The 6,977-nt window shown below is 28.0% G+C and overlaps 1 long non-coding RNA gene across 1 annotated transcript; it reads left to right on the plus strand.

Annotated features, from left to right (window-relative positions):
• The first annotated feature begins 2,177 nt into the window (after window positions 1–2,177).
• LOC106690204 (uncharacterized) lies at window positions 2,178–3,855 on the plus strand. The gene is made up of 2 exons (XR_001344556.2): window positions 2,178–2,297; window positions 3,502–3,855. It is a non-coding gene; the product is annotated as an uncharacterized lncRNA (long non-coding RNA).
• The last annotated feature ends 3,122 nt before the right edge of the window (window positions 3,856–6,977 follow it).

The following is a 6,977-nucleotide window of genomic DNA, read 5'->3' on the forward strand; positions in this document are numbered from 1 at the left end:
ATAGGTGAATAAATATTTTAAAAAATAAAATAGATAGGTGGGTATATGTATGTAATAAAAAAAAAATACACATAAAATAAGAATATATTAATTATGGCTTTTAAATATAAGCCAAATAATTAAAAATAAATGTTAATTAAATTATATTGAAAATGTAAATTAATAACAAAAAAGTTATTGTTATATGATAAGGTGATAACACAGTCCTAACCTGTTGAAGGTATGTTCTGTTCTTAAGTTGTAAATATTAATGAAAGAAGGGAAAGTGTTTTGTAAAAAAGTTTTAAATCTAGGATATCAATTTATTTAAAAAAAGTTATGTAAGTAAGAAATCTATTTAATAACAAAATTTTATGAAGTAATTATGATATTATTTTAATGATTAATTTATTTTAAAGATGTGACAAGGGCAATTAGCCTGCAATTTTGGGTTTTTAAAAAGAAATGACATCAATATTGAAGGTAGGGTCAAAGAAATCAGTGTGAAGTTGAAGGTAATAATGTAATTGTTATATAAAAACAAAAACTTTTTGTAGGTTGTAACGTTGAGAATAGCCAGAGGGCCGAAACGTTGGAGAATTTTAAAGAATAAAGTTGAGAGAAAAAAAAGGATCAAAATTTTATAAATTGATAATAAACTGAACCACTCTCAAACAATCACATATACAAAATAATTAATGAAATAAATTAAGTTTAAACAAATTGTAAGAAATGTTGAAGCATTTGAGTTGTATTAAGGAAAATAAATAATAATAATCTGACTAGTGTGAGAGGAAAACGTTTTAAAATGGTCTAAATATATTTAATCAAAATGTTTTAAAAAAAAGTAATTACCATATATTTTTATGAAAAATAAAATGTGGGTTACATGTGGTTCAAATGGTTTTTCCCTCATCACTTTGATTAATTTTTAATAAAATGAGTATTTTTTAGTTTATAAAATGATAACGACGCAGAATTACAATACTTAATGACAATATGCTTTTAATTGAATCATTGTAATACTGTTTATTGATATTCATGATAGTCAATTAATTTTTAATATTTCTAATTGTTATTACTGCCAAATTAAACATGTTTACACACCATATACGAAAAATCTGAGTACACATTAGATGATTCTGATTGGATATTTTCTTGAAAAATAAGCTGTGTTGAGTAGAATGCTAACTTTTAGGCTGATAATAGGTATCGATTTATTTAAGAGATCGACATAAAGGTATCGTCAAATAAATAAAATATTCACACTGGTTATATGGTCGGGTAATTAGCCTATATGAAACATGGAAATAAAATAGTGAGGAAGGGCTGTAGGGTTAAGGGGGTAAAGAATATAACAATTCAGGACAAAATAAAACTCGAAGGGGCAGAGCTCTGATACAAATATTTTAATCCTTGGAAAACAGATAAAATTTGATTCATTAATGCTAAAAACTGCGAATAAGAGAGGGATTAGGAGAAAGAAGTTGAGCCCGGCAAAATGTATCTCTCTAACACCAAGTCAATACAAATATATAGTCAATACATACAAATTTTCTACCTCTCTCTAGCTTAATTTGTGATGGTATGCGAAATATCAAATAATTAAAATAACATTCAGAAAAAATTGAAATTAAAATAAAATAGATAGAGTGTTGGAACTTTATGGATGAATATTAGTAGAGGAATTTCAGGACTTCCAGGACACATTTTTTTCCGCAGCCAATCAGAAGCCAGTATTTGGTCACATGACCAAGGGTTAATCTAAATTTTATTTGTGTTTTGGATACATTTGAGTACCGACATAATTTACATCCATAAAGTCCCAACTCTCTGTCTATTTGCTTCAATTTCAATTTTTTTCTGAATTTGTTTTTAATTATTTGATATTTCGCACACCTTCACATAATATAATATATTGGTTAATTTTTTATTCACTATTAATAAATTACAGTTTATAAAAAAAAAATTAATAATTATTTTGGTAAGGTAGTCGAAGTGGAATATTTATTCAAAGAACTAATAAACAAAAATTGACAAAACATTTTTGTTACTGTAGGATTCATTGTTGTCTGATGGAAGTAGATATAATATTTTATCAGTTTTTAATTGCCTATTTAAATTTAGTAACAGAAATATCAAGGATATGTTATCTCTTTGTGCGTATGATAGTTTTATCAACAATCATCAAGGGAAGCCCACGATGCGTTTTGGGAATCCGTAATGCATGTTATTTACATACCTTATACTATATCTAGCGGGACGAAATTGATGAAGGCAGAACCAAAACGGTCAGTAAACCAACAACTCACTATAGCGTAAGTAAATAATCTACACTAAATACACTTTTATAACACTTTCATAGCAGTATTTTACTTAGTAGTATTAGTAGTAACTTTTTGCCGGAAAATAACAATATTTTTTTTATTCTAACTTACTATTTAAATTACAAAATTTTCATTTTTAGCCATTTTCATGGCTATTGCTTTGCTATATTGAAGTCACGTGAGCTAGCCAGCTAGAAATGATTTACAACTGTCACTGTAATACATTTCTTACATAATTAATAATATTTTATAAAGCCGAACTTTTTAACGATTTTAATATTCCATCTTCTTCAACCACTATTGTTACGTTTCGGTATTGTTTTCACTGTTTTTTAAAGTAGTTATTATCTGTGTATTCACATTATAATTGTTCCTTTTTCATATATTTTATTTATTTATTTATAAACAATAGTGGAGAACCATAACTTCTTTCTTATTGCGTTTTAACCATGTGGGGTAGTTGGCAACTTTAAGTTATGGGGTCCTTCAGATTAGAGATGGGGTCTTTGTTTTCTAAACAACTTTGGATTATAAGCAACATGTGTTAAAATCATTAATTTATTATAGTTTTTGAAAATTAACTAACATGAAAAATAAAAAATTTACAAAAGGTACTTTTCTAGATTTTAAATAGTAAAATCATTAAAAACTTCATAAACGTCTATCTGTTTAAGCACACCAGTGATAAACTGCTCAATCTTGCTTGAAGCAATCATACCTTTCAGGTCATTCTTAATTCTTTTTTATGGATTGTAGTAGTTAAGTTAAGGTCTGAGGCCCAATGGGGTATAAATTGCACTGGCCAGAGTAACAACTAAAGTGATTCCTGCTTTCCCACTTTTTAAGGAGTACCGAAATTTCTAAAAGCACACACTGTGATTGTGTATACTAACAACTAAACAAATATGCGACAGGCTGTTTTATTAGTTGAAAAAATAACCAAAATTTGAGACTGCATGAGCTACTAGTAATGCTATCGAAGACAATAATTGGACAGACCATTGAACTGCAGGGTCCTGGTATAAAGTTGGTAATCATTTAAATAACTAATATGATTTTTCCGTCTTTTATTACTTTGAATGGTGTTCAGAGAAATAAAAAGTTACATTTTCGAATCTATTCATAAATTAATCTATTATATAAAAGAGCTGAATCGAATGCTGCACCTTAACGTAATATTTATTTATTTTTCCAGAAAATGAACAAGTTAATTCTATTATCTTTCCTCGCCTCTTGCCTGATTGTTCTTGCTCATGCAGAAGACAACCGCCTCAGACTAACCGGCGAGGCTTCAAGGACTCAGCATGGTGGGGAACGACACGACACCTACAGGATATCACAGGATGCCTGGAGATCTAGAGATGGCAGGTTTTCTGCTGGAGGATACATCGAGCACAACAGAGACAGGTATCCGGGAGGCTTCAAGACGAGGGATACTCATGGAGGATTCCAAGTCCGAGGCACATTCTAGACTTTGCTCATTGTTATAAATTAATTAATGTAAATAATATTTTTTGTATTATAATAAATTAGACAATTTTATATACTACTAACTATTTATTTTTTCATATTCCCCTTTTTATCAGATTATTTGATATTTTTATTTCTAATTATACCAAAACATGTTAGCATGTAATAATATTAATTTTGGAAAATTTATTGTTTCTCATTTTAAAAAAATGTTGTATTTATTGATTTTTCTGGATATAGACATCTTTGATTTTTTTTATCAAATCGTAATAATAAAGAAATGAAGCATGTAGTCAGAGAAACGTTGAAGCATTGAACCAAATTCTAGCTAATCATAAATTAATTATGTTTTAATGTATTTTTACTGAGATAATATTTAATTTATTTTGATGTAATAAGTGATTTTTCAAATAGTAATATAAGTCCTACTTTAATTTTAAAAATTTGAAGGTGTTACCGTTATATCACCTGAAACGAAATAATTTTGCAAAACAAACATTGCCTTATGATTTATATCCTTAAGCATTAATTACAGGATACCGAGAATGCTGACGCTCAAATTCTAAAGAAAGAAAAAAAATCAAATAATGGATAAGGTATATTTATGTAGGTTTATAGTTGCTTCCTCTTAAGTAATAAATTAAATTGATATTTTACAACCTGCAAGCTCTAAATTTACTCAAAAATAAAAGATTTCTCACACTTTTCTAACAATTTCTTTCAATGTGATGAACGTTAATACAGTAATTTGCTAAGTAAAAATCCAATAAGATCAACATCAAAACTTTATTATGATTTCTAAACTATTTCTTGATTTATTGTTTTAAATAATTATGATTTAAATAAACCTTTTTAATCGACCTATAAAGTAAAATTGTAACTTATTCATAAATGAAGGGTTGATATTTAAGATACGTAGAATCCAAAAATCGAAAAAAAATCTTCTAACTTTAAATTTACGTTATAATATTAGCAAGGACTGTAAACAATGTTTGCATTGGACTTCGGTTGAAGGAAAGTCACGTATATAGACAGAGGAGACATTTTTCTTTGTTATTTAATCATACAATAAATTATAAACAATTGTGCAATAATTTTTTTACACTATTTTTTTTCTGATGTAATGTAGTTATTAAATTTCAATTTCTTCAAATTTTTCAACCAGAAACATAAAGTTAATTGTACAAATAGGTCTCAGTTTTTATGAATTAAAAACTAACTTATTTATTCCATATATAATAAAGGCTTCAAACCGGATGGACTAGGCATTATTCTTAAAAGTATATCTAATCATTCTCTTAGAGCTACATCATCTTGTAGGTTCGATTAATCAGATGGGATCCCTTGAATACAGAGCTCTTAATTGGATATCTCGAAATACAGATGATTAGGAACAGATAAGACCAAACCGATGTAACTTTTATCAGGCCCAACGGATAAACGTTAGGCATTTTAAACAGTATGATGACGTCTTAATCAAGACCAACTCAGTATTTGAGTTGTAGTGTATTATTATATCTTTGATCAGGTATGTTTATAGATGTTTTAATAACAGGCTTCTTGTATGCAGCGATATCTTCATTATAGTAGGAGGATAACTTCTAGGAATAACTATTGTTTGCACTGAAATCATTAAAATTCTTTTCAGGGATATCAGTTTAAATATTAAAACATTGGTAGTGTATTTTAGTTTCGTTGCCCCGTATAGCTGTTTTGCCATTCATATCACTATAGCAGCCATGCAAGATCAACTTGCTCTTCTAGTACTAGCCAGAAAGGAAAAAAGGCTGTTATTTCACCTCATTTTTAGATTACTTTAATGAAAACTATGTATAATTACTAGTCAAAACTGATGAGTCTGCCAAGTATAGGTAGGGGGAATAAAAAATGGCGGCTCTTTCAAAATATTAATATCTCATTCGGAACTCTATATCTTAAAAACTACCAACAACACTAGAAAACTAAAAGAATATTATTCAAAGGAGAATAAATTTACTAAATATGAGCCCCAATAGAGCTATTTATGTCCAATAGTTCTGGAGATATAGCTTTTTAAAAAGTAATATTTCATAAAAATGTTGTACAGAACGTACTGAAACTTCAGTAGTTAGTGAATTTATATTAAAAAATCTATAACTCAGGAACTATGTGACGTATAGATGTCTATTAGAACTCAAATTAAAGCTATTTTAACGTATTATAAAGTAGGTTATGACCTTTACCTTCGTAGGAATAGTATTTTGCATGATATTTCCTAAAATAAATTGATTTATTGTAGTTCGGTAAAGAAATTTGGAAAAGAAATAAATTAATTATCAATTTATACAATTTTGATCCTTTTTTTCTCTCAACTTTTATTCTTTAAAATTATCCAACGTTTCGGCTCTCAGGCCATTCTCAAGGACACAAACTACAAAAAGTTTTTGTTTTTATATAACAATTACATTATTTCCTTCAACTGCACACTGATTTCTTTGGCCATACCCTCAATATTAATGTCATTTCTTTTTACAAACCCAAAATTATAGTAGAACAAATGACCCAATAGACAGTAAATATCAATCTGGATTAGTAGATAAAATTCCATGCATTAATTGTCCAGACATATATATTGGTGAAACCAAACAATATATAAAAGACAGGATGTATCAACATGGGAATGATGTAAAAAAAAGGAACCCAAAAAACAGCATTGGTTCAACATGTTCAAAATAAACATAAATATGATTTTGAAAATGTCAAGGTCATTCATAAAGAGAATAATATTTTATATAAGATTAATATTTATTTTAGCAAATATCATGAAACCTACTACTCCTACGACGATAAACGCTTTAAACTACTGCATAGCCCATTAAACTAAATATAATTTGAGTGCTAATAGACATCTGTACGTCAAATGGTTTTTGAGATATAGATTTTTCAAAATAAATTCACTAACTACTGATTAGTCAGTTCGTTCTGTACAAATTGTACATTAAATATTGCTTTTTAAAAAGCTATATCTCTAAAACTATTTAACATAAATAGCCCTGTTAGGGCTTACAGTGTAGCAAATTTACTCTACTATAAATGATGTTCTCTTAGATTTTCTATTATAGTGGTAGTTTTAAAGATAAAGAGCCCCGAAAGAAAAATTAATTATTTTTAACGTTTTTAAAAAGCCACCAGTTTTTATTCCCCCTACGTGTACTTGGCAGA

Source organism: Halyomorpha halys, unplaced genomic scaffold, assembly GCF_000696795.3.
Source record: "Halyomorpha halys isolate HHAL.00 unplaced genomic scaffold, Hhal_1.1 Scaffold50.1, whole genome shotgun sequence".
Classification (NCBI taxonomy): Eukaryota; Metazoa; Arthropoda; class Insecta; order Hemiptera; family Pentatomidae; genus Halyomorpha; species Halyomorpha halys.